The sequence below is a fragment of the Jaculus jaculus genome, chromosome 4, assembly GCF_020740685.1.
Source record: "Jaculus jaculus isolate mJacJac1 chromosome 4, mJacJac1.mat.Y.cur, whole genome shotgun sequence".
In the NCBI taxonomy this organism is placed as follows: domain Eukaryota; kingdom Metazoa; phylum Chordata; class Mammalia; order Rodentia; family Dipodidae; genus Jaculus; species Jaculus jaculus.
In genome coordinates this window covers 109,849,460-109,865,000 of record NC_059105.1, presented here as the reverse complement: position 1 = coordinate 109,865,000, position 15,541 = coordinate 109,849,460, and positions in this window count along the sequence as shown.

Genomic DNA, 15,541 nt, shown 5'->3' with positions numbered 1-15,541 from the left:
GCTACAGAGTTTGATGTTTTCCCTAGTTGTTTTAAATCATGTATTGGCTGAATGTTACTTTGCTAAGCCCAATGCATTCTTCTGCAGGGTGAATGTTTACTCTGCGCCATTATGGGTTTGGGGAGATTTTTTGGTATTATAGCTCAGTTAGAAGATCTTGGACTATGGGGATGTACAAACACCATTGACATTGATAAAAACTATGGGGACTCTTAAAGTTGTATTGAATGTATTATATTTGTATCATGTGTGGTTATCAGTTTATGGGGTCCGGGACAGAATGTGGTAGTTTGATGCAGGTGTCCCCCATAAACTTAGGTGTTCTAAATGCTAGGTCACCAGCTGATGGAGATTTGGGAATTAATGCCTTCTGAAGGGAGTGTATTGTTGGGGGTGGGCTTATGGGTTTTATAGCCAATTTCTGCATGCCAGTGTTTGGCACACTCTCCTGTGGCTATTATCCACCTTATATTGGACAGTGAGTGATGTCCACCCTCTGTTCATGCCATCATTTTCCCCTGTCATTGTGAAGCTTCCCCTTGAGTCTATAAACCAAAATAAACCTCTTTTTCCTAGAAGCTTCTCTTGGTTGGGTGATTTCTACCAGCAATGCGAACCTGACTGCAATACTACCCAACTGTTTTACATCAACACCTTGAACATTTTCCAGGAACCAAATCCCAAGGATAAAAAAAGAATGGGACTGGAGAGATGACTTAGCGGTTAAGCACTTGCCTATGAAGCCTAAGGACCCCAGTTAGAGGCTCAATTCCCCAGGACCCACGTTAGCCAGAAGCACAAGGGGGCGCACGCATCAGGAGTTTGTTTGGAGTGACTGGAGGCCCTGAAGTGCTCATTCTCTTTCTCTCTCTCTGCCTTTTTCTCTCTTTGTCTGTCACTCTCAAATAAATAAACAAAAAAAAAATTAGAAAAGGAATGATTGGGGCTGGAGAGATGGCTTAGCAGTTAAGTGCTTGCCTGTGAAGCCTAAGGACCCTGGTAGGAGGCTCGATTCCCCAGGACCCACGTTTAGCCAGATGCACAAGGGGGTGCAGGCATCTGGAGTTCGTTTGCAGTGGCTGGAGGCCCTGGCACACCCATTCTATCTCTCTCTCTCCCTCCCTCTTTCTCTATCTATATCTCGCAAATAAATATTTTTTTAAAAAAGAATGATTATAGCCCAGACAAATGTAACTATTTCTTCTGTCTTGTTTCCTGATATGTACATGAGAAGAAGTTAATAAATAAAGCATGTAGTCATTCCAGAAAATTCCCTTGTAAAATATTTTTTTTTTAAATAGTCAGAATTGATCATGGTGTTAGCCATCTGATTTAACCACTGTGAGATCATCATGGGTACTTTTGAATACCAGTGAGTAATATTACAAAATAGTTAATAACTTGAAACTTTTTAAAAAATAATCTTAGGTCTTAAATGTCTTAGAATTTCTGGAAACTAAATTAAATGACACAAAGATGGGATGGCCTTCTGCCTACTTTTAATACTGAAACTGAAAATAATGTATTACTTAAATTTTAAAAAAGAAGTATAATATAGAAACAAGTTTGTGTATAACAACACCTTGGTATAGAAGATACTTTTTGGCACTAATGAGTGTTGCAGGCAGCTTTTTATCATTGGCAGAAAACACCCAACCCAGTGTACCTTGTAGGGGAAGGGTTCGTTTGGCTTATAGACTTGAGAGGAGCTCCATCATGGCAGGGGAAATGATGGCATGAGGAGAGGGTGGACATCACCCCTTGGCCATCATCAGATATAAAATAGCAGCAGGAGAGCATGCCAAACACTGGCAAGGGAAAACTGGATATAATTAATACCCATAAGTCCTCCCCCAGCACTGCCACCAGGAGGCTCCATTTCCTAAATTGCCATCATCTGGGTACCTAACACTCAGCACTCCCAAGTTTATGGAGGACACCAGAATCAAATCACTACATTCTGCCCTTTACTCCGCAAATGGATAACCATACATGATATAAAATGTAATACATTCAGTCCAACTTTAATAGTCTCTATGGTTCTTGTTAATCCAAATGGTGTTCACACACCTTAATAGTTCAAGTTATTTTAACTTAGCCATAATAACAATAACATAGTGGCACAAAATAAACATACACACTGCAAAAGATGGCATTGGGTATAGCAAAGAAATATTTAACCGATACAAAGTTTATAACAGGTCAAACATCAAACCCTGTAGCTCCAAGTCCTACAATTCTAGCCAATGACAAGTCTTAAAGTCCAATAATTTTAACCAGTGACAAGTCTCTGGAGTTCCAATAACACCCTACCAGTTAGGCTACTCACAGTCCTGGAAAACGTTATCCAGTGCCAGTAGCTCTATTTGGCAGCCATCCCATTCTTTTGGCATCTCCACTGGGTCTCTACTGTAACCCATGGTTGATCCTCATGGTTTCATCAGGCATCCATGCAGGTAATCCAACAAGCCTGCTTCACATCGCACATGGCCATTTGCAAAAATCAAAACTGTATTGTATATTCAGTAGCCCTCTATTTCCTCAATTTGTTATACTCATCATATATATGTGTGTGTGTGTGTGTGTGTGTATACATACATATATTACACATATATTCATATATATATATATATATATATATATATATATATATATATAGTATATATACTCATAGTACAAGATGGACTACCTATTTGCTAATCCAAGGGAGAATAAAGCAGACTTTGAAGAACTGGACATTCTTTCAGCTTTCAGGCCCCTTCAAAATAGTTAGCATTCTTCCTCTTGTCCCAGTGTAGGTCAGCTGGCCCAATCTCAATAGTTGTAATCCCTCAAACAACTGCAGCTGAACAGGCAGAAGTTTCAGCCTAAAGATTTCATTTTTCTTTCTGTGCCATATGCCTCTGCTCATAACAGTCCATTTCTATGCAATGCAACCCTGCTCAACATCTCAGGACATGGGCATAGCAGCAAGCCTCTCATACCAACTGCTTCTAGCCCAGTCCTGGCAAAAGTCTTTCTCACTTTCTCACCCTCATAAGCCAAACCTCATAGTCCATAATTTTTATTGCATTCAGGTCTTTCAAACTCTGACCAGAATGGTCCATCAAGTTGTACTTAGAGCACTGCAGGGCATTTCTCAAGCAATATTTCACATCCCTTCACTTTCCTCCTGCAAATCAGTGAAAAAGGCCAAAGACAAAAAATCTGTTTTCTAGTAGCCATAAACCCCCTCCTCTGGTACCAATTTTATTGTGTTGCCATTAGAAAATACCCAGCCAAGGGCAGCTTATGGTAGAAAATGGTTTATTTTGGATTGTAGACTCAAGGGAAAGCTCCATGATGACAGGAGGAAATGATGGCATGAACATAGGGTGGACATCACCTGGCCAATATCAGGTATAAAACAGATGCAGGAGGGTGTGCCAAAAATTGGAAAGGGGAAGCTGGCTATAGCACCTATAAGCCTTCCTCTAACAATATACTGCCTCCAGGAGGCTTCAGCTCCAAAATTGCCATCAGCTGGGGACCTAGCATTTGAACATAAAAGTTTATGGGGGACACATGAATCAAACAACCACAGTGAGGTATACTAATGGATCACTAAATTCTAGACTTCTTTACAATATATGTTCAGACAAGTTCAGTTTATGATATAATCATTGATAAATAAGACCAAACCTTAAGTCACTTCTACCACCTGAGAAGACACAGAGAGAAACACAGAAAACATACACACATGTACTTTTTTTTTTTTAAGCCATAGAGAATCTCAGAATTCTGAGAGGGAAAAGATGTGCCACTATTTGACAGAAACACTTGGCAATGGTGCTGACAGTTTGAAGAGAAGCCAATCTCAGTGGTAAACTCTTTTATGGGCCCTTGGCTACGACGTTCACATAGGAATGTGGTGCACAGGGAAAGCAGGGTTGGTGAGAATGTGAAGCAGCCTTCACTCTGTTTATTTCTGCCTTCACTGTAAACTGCGCTCATGGCAGAATCTATGTCATGCCAGACTTGTGTCACCTGATAGACCAGAAGATGCAAGGCAAGTTGAGGGAGATTGAAGAAATGAGAGAAAAGGCAGCCGTCTCTTCTAATTTCAGCTCTTAGCAAAACTTTGAATCCATCAACTGGCTTTAGCATTGCCATTACTACCCATATGAAACACTACATGAGCACTTGGCCTCTCCCGTGTGCAAAATGGTAATAAGAACTGCATTTACTTCCTAAGGGTGTCCTGGGGATGAAGTCCAAGAACGCCTATGAAATGCTTGTCATGGTGGCCGGCACCAAGTAAACATTCAATAAATGTGAAGCCCAAAACTGAGTGGCAAATTTAGAACATTATAATTACTGAACATCACAGATCCAGGATTAAAACCAAGCAGCCTGGCTCCAGAGCCAGCCCTCTTAATCACTATCTTGCTATGTCGCCATTAATTATCCATTAATTTTCATAGAACATTTGAAAAAGCCTCATTTTGGTTATTCTTAATATTGATAAAACGAGGCACAGAGAATTTTAATAGCTTGGCCAAGATTTTAACAAAAATGAAGCTCTATCTCACAGAGACAATTCCCCATATAAGTTCAATAAATAAACCTGAGTGAGTGTGCACTACACTCTAAATATTAGAGAAAGGATTGTAGGGAAGCAAATGAACTAGAAGACACATGCCCACAAGGAGAAGGCTTTTATTCTCGTCAAGGTAGCAGACCCCAGTCACTCAGAAAATAGCTGATGAATGGTAGTCCATGCCATGTGAACCCACGGCTCTAAAATGTGTATACAAAGGACTGAAAGGAAAAAAAAAAAAAAATGAGAGGGAGCAGTCCCAGAAGCTTCCAGGAAAAGGAAAATGAGAGCCAACTTTGGAAAGAAAAGAGGAATATGGGTTGGCAAAGTCTTTTCACCCAGTTATCTTGCCAATCAACAAACGCTCCCTGTCCAAGGGCCGTTCCCAAGGCAAATCATGATGGCGAATGTGTGCACAGCTCCCGCCCAATGCCCTCTGTACAGGGAAAGTGCCAGCCTACACTTACAACATGGCTTTGACAAGTGTCCAAAGTCATGGAACAGTACAGTAGAGGGTGGCCTGCCCCAAAGGGATAGAGAGAGAGAGAGAACTCCATGAAGACAATTCAAGTTCTATAAAAATTCCAGCCTTTATTATTTTTATTTTTGCCATTATAAATTATTTACTTCCTTATCATAGAACACATGTAGCTTTTGTACTTCTATATCTGTATTTACATGTGCTCCACAGTTTGTTCCCCTTTTGTATCCTCCCCTATGTTCTTATCTTTCCACATCACCTCCAACGACAAACAAAAATAAAAGAAACAAATATGTGAAAACTCCTTCTCAGAATGAATCAGGAGTCTATACTAGTAAGACACAGAATATGACTGGCTGCTTTCCAGGTAGCTCTGCATTATGGTAAATAGCTCAATTAGTTTTTCTTTCTCTCTATCTCTCTCTTCCTCTCTCTCATTGAATTTTGCCAAGTTCATGTTGCATTGTTGGAAAGAGGTAGTGCCAAATTAGCCTAACAGCATCACATTATATCCCTGAAGATGGGACCCCAGAGAGCAGCGGAGAAGTGGCTGTCCCCAAGCCCTGTGAGGACCGCAGGCAGCAGAGGGCACTGATAGCCAGACAGTCCCTGTTTCTTAAGGGTGGCTAATGAATGATGTAGATGAAGACCCGTGAGAGACACCTGGGCATCCTGCCCACCCAAACAGAAGACAGTGTCAGATGGCAGCCTTCACTGGAGTTCAGGAAGAGGAAGAGGGACAGGCAAGGAGTGCTAGGGGACAATGCTAGCAGGCAGCCCAGCTATGTTTGAATAGTCCTAAGAAAAGCCCACTTCCTGTTCTTTTTAATATAATACAATTGCAGAAATTGTCAAAAATGCCAGCTGGGTGTGATGGCCCATGCCTTTAATTTTAGCACTAGAGAGGAAGAGGTAGGAAAATTGAGGTGAGTTCAAGGCTACGCTGAGACTACATAGTGAATTCCAGGTTAACCTGGGCTAGAGCCAGACCCTACCTCAAAAAAAACAAAAACATAAAGATAAAAATAAGTCAGTGTGATGCAAGTCAGTTGTGTGCCTTTAGCACCTTTTCTTCAGGGATTGACTCCTCTGGTCCTCTCTTCACCTAAAGAAAGTTTATGCACCAAACCTCCATTCACCCCATATGCTCATAAGGAGAATACTCCCATTTTTGCTATATTTATGTCTATCTGAGGCTCAGCCAGACATAAACAGTGTCACAAGAACAAATGGGAGGGCTGCCTTCTGTATGGATGCTGTATTCAGGCCGACATATTCATAATTCCTTAGCTGAAACTTGTTGCTGTGCCTGAAAATTCATACAGAAAGCAGGACATTCATGTCATAAGGTAAACACATTTAGTCTGTTGTCTGTTTCGGTAACACTTTTATTGGTATTGGCTATGTGATACTGATGTATTCTTTACATTTTGGCATTTACAATATACAGTATTTCTGTTTGACTCATTACAGTCGTCATACCAATTAGGTGAAAGAAAATATTGTTTGCAAAGATACTTCTAGAGGGATTGAATTTATCCTAGAATATTATGTATCACAATTTCAGAAACATTGAGTCTCAACATTTACATATAATTACTATGGTTATACCCTAGAGAAGATATTTAAATGTCTTGACCCTATCTATTGGGTATGTATTTCTCTCCAAAGGAGAACCCTGTTGAATAATTACATTGCTGAAAGAAGAAAAAATGTTCTTGGTTGGTAACTTCAAGAAAAAAATGTTGCCCCAAGATGAAAATCCTTAATGTAAAATTGTTCTATGATTTGGGTGGTTTATTTTCTATGACATTATGGGGATTTTTTAAAATTTTAAGCATAAAATAATACAACTCAATTATCATGATATTTGCATCAAAGAAAATCAAATACTGAAATTAGATGGGTGATTTTTACGTGGACTTAAATCTAGTTTGTTTGAGTGTTTTTAATAATGTTTGGCTGCTGATGTGTCTTGTGTTTTACATGGTGAATGTTGAAACAGACATGGAGGTGGAGATTCAGCCGAAGCCCTTTGCTGGATATGGCTAAAGAAAACCAGAAAGATCCATCAAGAAAGGTCTCAAACACAAAAGAGAGAGAGGGACAGAGAGTGGTCTCCAAATACATCTTCCTTCAGACTAAAAAATAATGTTCCTGTGAGAAGTCTGCAGGCCTTTCTGCTGGATGTACACATTCATAAGGGGAAAAAAAGTTCATTTTCATTTTAATAGCAGGACTTCAACATCTTAGTTAGCAAGCACCTACATCCTTACTGATCTAAGGTGATAGTGGATACCTGTAAGGCAGTAGTAAAATAGTATACTGGGATGGTCCATCACCCATTTTCATTTTTATTTTCTGAAAAAAAAGAAGGAAAACGAGAAAGAAAGCAAGCATAATCAAAAGCCTACATGACACAGAGTTGACAGTCAGATTCTGTGGTAAGTGATTCCAGAGTCGCTGGCCTGCGGAGCCGCTGAGGAAGTCCCCAGCAGACCTGATTAATTCCAGTCTCTCCAGCTGCCAGGGGAGCAGAGGGTAAGCAGTTTCTCAGAGAGGAGCCTATTACCACTATGAGGCTGAAATAGATCTAATCAACTCGCAGCCGCTCCAAAGAAAACTTTACAGGTTTAGCTCACTAAGGCGGTGCTTTAAAATGAGGACTACAAAGGACCGTGGGAGTCTGAAAGCATTTAGTCTTTATTGCAGCTCAAGGAAATTTTCTGCTGTGGTTAGGCCATGCTAATTTACTGAACATGACAAAGCCTCCCAAACGGTGTGACATCATTTGTTTAAAGGCCCCTGCACTCATACTAGAGTATTTCCAATATTACTTTTTTTGTCTTCAAAAACAGTTAATTTGTTGATATTTCATCTGCGTTTGGGCTAATTACATACACCATTATAAATGTCTGGACTAACCCACCTTAACATTTAATTTAAACAACAATGCTCAGTAATTTGTCATGGTGCTCACAAAGTGATGAAGATTGCAACTTTGCTTTCTAAGCAGTCAACATTTTATCAGTGCCTCTTATAGTAATTCTTGGCCTGAAGAAAACCCTGAAAATTGGATACATTTTCAGCTTTAGAGTTGAAACTGAGTTATGGAGCAATTTGTAATGCAATGGTCAGACTGGATTGAAACTAGAAGAAACTAATAAGAACTAATGGACACCATATCAAAATAAGTTATAGATTTCAAAAAGTATCCCATATTCTGTGTTGGATTGTATGCACTCCTCATTTTTAGTGGAAAATTATTAAGAAGAGATTGAAACCAGATAACTCTCTCCCCACCCCTCTCTCCTCTTTAGAAATCTTTGTAAAGACTTGCAGAGGTAAAAATCTGCTTTTGTTTAAAAATCAAGATTTGGAAGCTCTCCATGAGTAACATGATACATTGTTTAGGATGCTGTCTGTGATAGACAACATGCACATGCACATTTATTGAATATATTGATTTCTAATGAATTCACAGATCACACCACCAAAAGAAATTAAATAGAAGTACTCAATTCTTTGAGTTAGTTTGTTAGTTATAGGTGATAATCTACAAGTTTCCTTCAGAAATTTTATGATGAAAGAAGATGTGGCAAAACTCAAAAATAAAGTGAGGAAACATGAAACAATGACAGTGTTGAATTCTTAGTAAATTACTATGGGTTCTCTCAGACATTATTTTAACTACAGTCATGGGGTGATATGGGCATGGGATAGCTGGACAGGATCCTGGAATACCACTGTATCGTAGCAAGAAAGAGCAGTCTTGCTATATCCCAAGATTCCACTGGAGTCAGATAAGATTTAGAATGCTACTTTTGCTGGTCAGCAAGTGCATAGAATTTATTGAGACAACACCCAGTCACAGCCTTCTTATTATTTGAATGGCAGTTTAGTTATTCATTTACATTGAGTTCTTGATGATCAGTTTTGCCTCTTAAAATTCAATTTGGGCTGTTTATGCTAAACTTCCACAGAGATGAACATGGTCTCTAAGCTCCTCTCAGGTTAAAAAATCTTATGGGGAAATGTTTGATTTTCATACCCATATCATCTTTGGTTACTTTCATAATTTATGTCACTAGAATTCAAGCCAGGCTTAAGTTGTAAGCCAGAGAAATCTATCCTTTTCTGTGTCCTTACAATTTTGCTTCATTCAGACAAAAAGTTAACTCCAAGAATTCAATAGTATCCCCAGATGATATGAAAAGGCTGTAGTCTCAGCAGGTCAGTCCCTAGCTTTCTTGTCATCCTAGAACACTGAGGGCCAAATTTATGTTACTTTGGAAGTGACAGCTGGTTTCTTCTGGCCTCAAATGGGCAATCAGTTAAATAGCTGGGTGCAGAATTGGTTTGACTTGCCAGTTTTGTTCTTCTAAAGAAAAAAGTATACCTATTAAAAGCCTTCAGAAGGATTTTTAACAATGTGGGTAGTTTAATAAACAAGATGTTTTATTATTTAGCAGTATCTAAGAGATCCAAGCAAGTGTGTAAGATTTGGGGGGAAGTATCAGGTGTATATAGTATTTGCAGTTGGTTTGATACCTGAGTAACAACTAGGCTGCCCAGGCACAGGTCATGAATCTTCATGCCAAACCCAGCCTGTAGGTTACCTTCTGTTTTAAAGATGACTAATGATGTAATGGAGATTATTACAGGAGAGGGAAAAACAAAACAAAACAAAAATATCCCAAAGGAGTTTAGCAGGACCAGGCAAGAGAAAGACAAAATGATCAGTGTGAACCCCTCATGAAAGCAATCAAAAGAAATGACCAACAAAAATGGCTTATCAGTACCAGGATTTCCCATAACAGCAGAAACTCTTACAACCTCCTCTTTTGTTATTTGGAAAAACATTAGTAATAAAAACCTTTAAGATGGATAATGTTAAGCATGTAAGAAAAAGTACATTCATAAAGCAAAACACTAAAGAAAAGGAGGTGAGTTGAATAACAGAAAAGCCCTGAATGGACTGTGTGTGTGTGTGTGTGTGTGTGTGTGTGTGTGTGTGCTGCCAGGATTTCTTGTCACTGCAAAGGAACTTGCACCAAGTTTTGTCTCAGGCTTTAGAAGGGTGCTGGAGAAATGAATCCCAGGTTTTGCAAGCAAGTGCCTTTGACTGGCTTTGCAAGCAAGTGCCTTTAACCACTGAGCAATTTTCCCTCCCTATCCACAATAACTTTCTATTGAGCACCTCAGAATATATAATTACAAGAACAAATATGTTCTTTACTAGCTATCTGACCTACATATATGTTTATGGAGGATTAGTTTTTCATGAATTTTACAGCAGGGTTTACCAGTAGATTTAGCTAGATTAACACTATGGCCAGTGTTCAGGTACATGTGGTATGTCTGCAATCAACTCCATGCATATTCCAGAAAGTCATTACAGAACAATCCAGTCAGGGCAACCTCCAAGGGACAGATAATGAACTTCAAGAACATGTGAATGCCTACACAGTGTAGCCTGTTATTAAAGAGTCTGAGCCAAGACCAGCTTATCCCCATCAGAAAACATTACCAGCCTTCTAAAGAGCATGTTTTATATCACACTTTTGAAGGAAAGAAGGATAGTTTTGTACTCACCTGGGTTTGTTTTATTGTTTTCTTTCCTCTGGCAAGATCACAGTGGTATCAGATGTGACTCAGGAGTAGAGGCATGACTCTGTTGTCAGATTTTGAGACTACACTCCAAGGTCTGGCCTGCCTGGTTACGACCATGTGGTAGGGCTTTATAGTGCAGTTCAATAGGCCTCGTGTTTCTTATTATGATTTCTTTAAAATCTTTGTTTTATAGTAGTTTTTGCTACTGAATGCTGCTCTAGTTGTCTCTAAATGCCAAACCCTCAACATGGAATAGTTAGGGTATGCTAATTAAATTCAACCCGTTTCACATCTATTAACTCAAACTGTGATTGCTCATCAGATTCCTCACCATGAGTAGGGCTCAGGGCTGGCCAACAGATGTACTGCTCAGCAATGTGGGAAGCAACCAGCTCCAGTGACCATTCTAAGTCAGAATTCTTCCCTTGTTCAGATGCTGGGGGTATTATATTTCAATTCAGCTACACATTTGGCCACAGAAAGTGAGGGGAGTGTATTTTATAGCTCCCCTAAGTGTGTTTCAATTGTCATTATTTTAATTATTTCCACCATTTAATCTTTCTTCTGAAAAGCATATTCACTCTGATTCCACCACTGATAAACACAGTGACCACTGGGTAGTACCATGCCAAATAGGTGACTTCATATGATACAAATATACACAGTGTATACACTCTGCTTCTAGGAAGCTGTCCCCTGAACAAAAGCACTCAGGAAACACCACCGACAGCAAGGACAAATCCCTCTGAGGTGTGCAGAAGGATAAGCAATCAACTTAAACAGGGTGTTTCCAGTGGGAAGGCTACATCAAATGATAGGGATTAAAATGATTAACGTCCCTGCTTCTGTATTAGAAAAGAATGACAGAATTTACACAGCACCAAATCTTAAGGACTCTGAAAGCAAATGCATCCTATACCTCAAAAGACCAATGTGTGGAGATGTGAGGATAACTAAACATGAGAGCTGTCATTTTCACCATTACCTAGTATCATTTACTGATAAAGTGAAGGTCAGAGCATTGCAGAATTTTGGAGTTTCTTTTGAGAAGTCCATACAAGTAAGTCCACAGTGACAGAAAGAGTGATGTGTGAGGGTGCAAAGGATATGCAAATTACTATTCAAAATCAAAGTTGATGTCCAAAGATGTCTAGCCAATCAGAGGGTTCACATCTGCCCCCTAGTGGAGGGGACAGCACTTCCACATGTCCATTATATTAGATTACAAAAGCAATGGCTTCTGAAAAAACCATGTGATCTAATTTAACAAATTTTCTTCTTAATGAAAGCTTAGTAATGAAATAACAATTTGATATGAGCAATTTTGTTTTCTGTGTCCTTTAGGATGTGAAGTAGCATTTCTGTTGGGACCAGGAGCTCTGCGTGTTAAGGTCTTGATTTTTCATCATATTGTACTCTGAATCTCTTTCTTTTCCCATGTCACCTTCTCAGACCCAAAACTGAAGCTAAAAAGGAAGAAGACACGTTGATCTACCTTCTTGCAACCTTTCTTTTCTAGTAATACTTTGAAGTAATATATTTTTTTCTTTTCTACTACTATGGCTATAGTAATATTTACCACAATGGGATTTCAACAGGTTGATGGGTTAATAGGACAAGCAGCTTACACTTTTCATTTACTTCCCAGGTCAAATAATGAAAAACAATATAAGAACAAATTAGCAAAATGCATGGTAGCATGGCACCCACAGAGATTTTATTTCAATTTTGCCACCCTTATAGAAGTATTTTTGAGTGTGACATGCTCTGAAATTTTATAAAATTCTTGCCAAAGGTAAAAATAATATATAGTGATGACATTCCCTTTTCACAAATGCGCATATTGTAGAACCTGTGCCTAGCCACAGGATTTCACAATCTTTTGGGATTGGCAATTCACACAGTGCAAAATCCCATTTGCAGCATAGCTTTCCCCAATCCCATGGGATTCATTGTGAGATCATTTTAATATCATAGTTTTGTTATACTTGAGAACTCTGGAAGGATAGCCCTTTGTCCAGAAGGAAGGCCATTAAATGCAGTGGAAATAATGAAATGATGGTACGAAGGAATAGTTTCCCTTTTTGCACTCAATGTGATAAAAAAGTTGGTTTCTGAGGACAACACATATATACTTTGCATTTGGGAGCATTTCTTACCTTCTTTTCTCTTCATTTAAAAAATTTCTTCTATTAAAAGGACAGAGAAACAGCACAGATTTGGGGTTGCTACAATATGGACGTGTGTCTTATGGACAAAAATCAGAATTTTACTCCTTTAAAGAATTATCTCCATGCCATCCCCCATCCTCAGAAACCCACCCCTCTTCTTCTCTGGCCTATGAGAGCATAGCGCCTTATGAATATCATTTTCTTTCCTGTAGACACCTCTTCTCCATGGTAAATGGTTTTTGAAGGCAGATCAATGTTCCCTTTTAATCAAAGCACCCCCATCCAGACTTTTTTTTTTCATTTTTATTTTCAGAAGTATGAAGTTCACAGGAAAATGATTCTTTCAAAAAATGGTGCCTACATTTCCAGGAACAAACTCAGACAGAGTTCTTTATGTTTGCATTCCACAGGGTTCACACATTCAAATGTCCAGTGATCTCCAAAAGCAGAGCAAGTGTCAGCTTAATCATCCACTAAATATTGATAGCAATAAGAACATTGGTGTGTGTATGTGTGGAACAAGAAATGTGGATATGCAAAGGTAACGTGGACACCTTGTCCACTTAGAACCAGCCTCCTCCCCAGCTGTTGAATATGAGACTGGGAAAGCCCAGGTCATAAGTCCAGCACTCATAATGTTGAATGTCTGACTTCTGATGTAGGAAAAAGCTACACCATGCACTTAATGGTTGCTCTGGGTTTCCATGAGAATTCTTTGGAGAGAGCCGCCTTCTCTAACAACCATGATTTATGGTTTGATCCTACTGAAATTCTGGTTTCATCACATGTACTTGTGTATGTAGATGCTTCCACAGCTGTAAGTCATAAACAAAAACACCAGAAATTTTCCTGAAAAAAAAATATATTTAGACCTAAAAGTTAGAACATACTTCTAATATGAGCAATCAACTGCAAGCCAATAAGATCTCTTCATCTAAAAACAGAAAGGCAAAACTAGCCACATACTTCCATCTTTGGGTCTTTCTCCTGGGGGCAAACAGATAAATGACCCTTAAAACTTCAGACTACCTCAGTCCCTGTCACTGAAAAGAAAAAAAAAAAAAAAGACAAGGAATAAATATGAGCCTATTACTAATTGGAACAAAAAGTCATCAAATTTAGTAATTCAAGAAATTGACTAACTTTGTTTTATTCTGGTAGATGAATTATCCTCATCTGTGATATACATTTAAGAATGAAACTTAAATTAGCTCCTTAAAGTGGTCTTGTGACTTTAATTATTCACAAAGTACACAAATTTAATGAGTTTTTAAATATTAAAACTCCTCTCTATTGTCACTATGGTGAGCTCTTAATTTACAGAGCAATTAAGTCAGGACCCTCATTTATCAGGACATGTGCGTTTGTTGAAAACGTCGTCAGTTTTTATTAATTGATGCCGTAGAAAGAGTGAGGTAAAATTAATGCATGTCTTCAGAGGTCTTGCGGGTGGTGCGGGGGAGCTGGCAAGAGCAAGATGTGAGATAAGTAAGAGCTGCCCTTCCTGATTGCTCCAGAGATGGCTGAAATATTCAGTGGCACATTGGTTACTGGTCTCAGCCAGAATGCTTGCAAGAAAATGCCCCCTGAGTTTTTCTCTGGCAAACATCTGTCAGGGATAGTAGCTGAGAACTAGGAAAAACTTCAAAGCAGTACTGTCTGATTATTAGCAGAGTGCGGGAGTGAGGAGTGTAATGTTCTTACATTTTAATGCAAACCAAGTGTTGATGAGCTGAGAGGGGAGAATTAAAAAGTAGCCCAAATTTCCTTTGTTCTTCAAAATGGGTCTGACAAGAACATTTGCTTGAGGACTCTTCCTCTGTGCTCATCACTCTGTGAGCCACCAGAAATTCCAGCACCCAAAGGGGATGCTGGGAGGGAAGCTATGCTATCACCTAGCCCAGCTGTCCACCTATGGTGGCTCTGTCCATGCTCTTCTGCTATTCAGCATAAAGCTGACCAATGTTGTTCTAGAAAGGGATCACAAAAGATGAACAGCTTGTTCAGATGGTGTATTTTGGATAATTTGCCCACACTGAACCTTGGCCTCAAAGAGTCTGCTGTAAAGATTGATACCAAGTCACTTTCTGCTTTGGAAGAAAGAGCAGCAAAAGAGCCTGAGTAGCATTGAAAACATCTCCTTCAGATGCTGTGTGACTTCATGAAGCAAGGTGGATGTCATTGAACTGGTAATGGCTAGAGACACATACTTTTGTATGAAAACATTTGACAGTCAACCACCCAGACAGCAATTAATATTTTTATTATTTTGTTTTTGTTTTGAAAAACCAAAAGGTCACTCTAGATCCCAAGGTGGTCTTGGATTTGTTATGTAGCCCAGGCTAGCCTCAAAATTGCAGCCCTTCTATCTCAGCCACAACAGCATAGAGAATTCTGTAAATTCTGGACCTTCACAATTCACACTTAAAACTCATGCACGCACACATGCAAACACACACACACACACACACACACACACACACACACTACAGCTTGATTTCTACCAACTTCTGATTTCAAACAAACAGGTTATTTTAGCCATTCCCTGAGAGGAGATCCCAAGAGAAAGACAGACATGTCACTCTTCATCCCTTATGTCCTCCAGAGCACCCAAAAAGTTTGATGAGACTGTGCCAAGTGGTCCCCTATAACCTGGGGTTGGTTATCATATTTCCATTCTTCATTCAGACAGGCAAC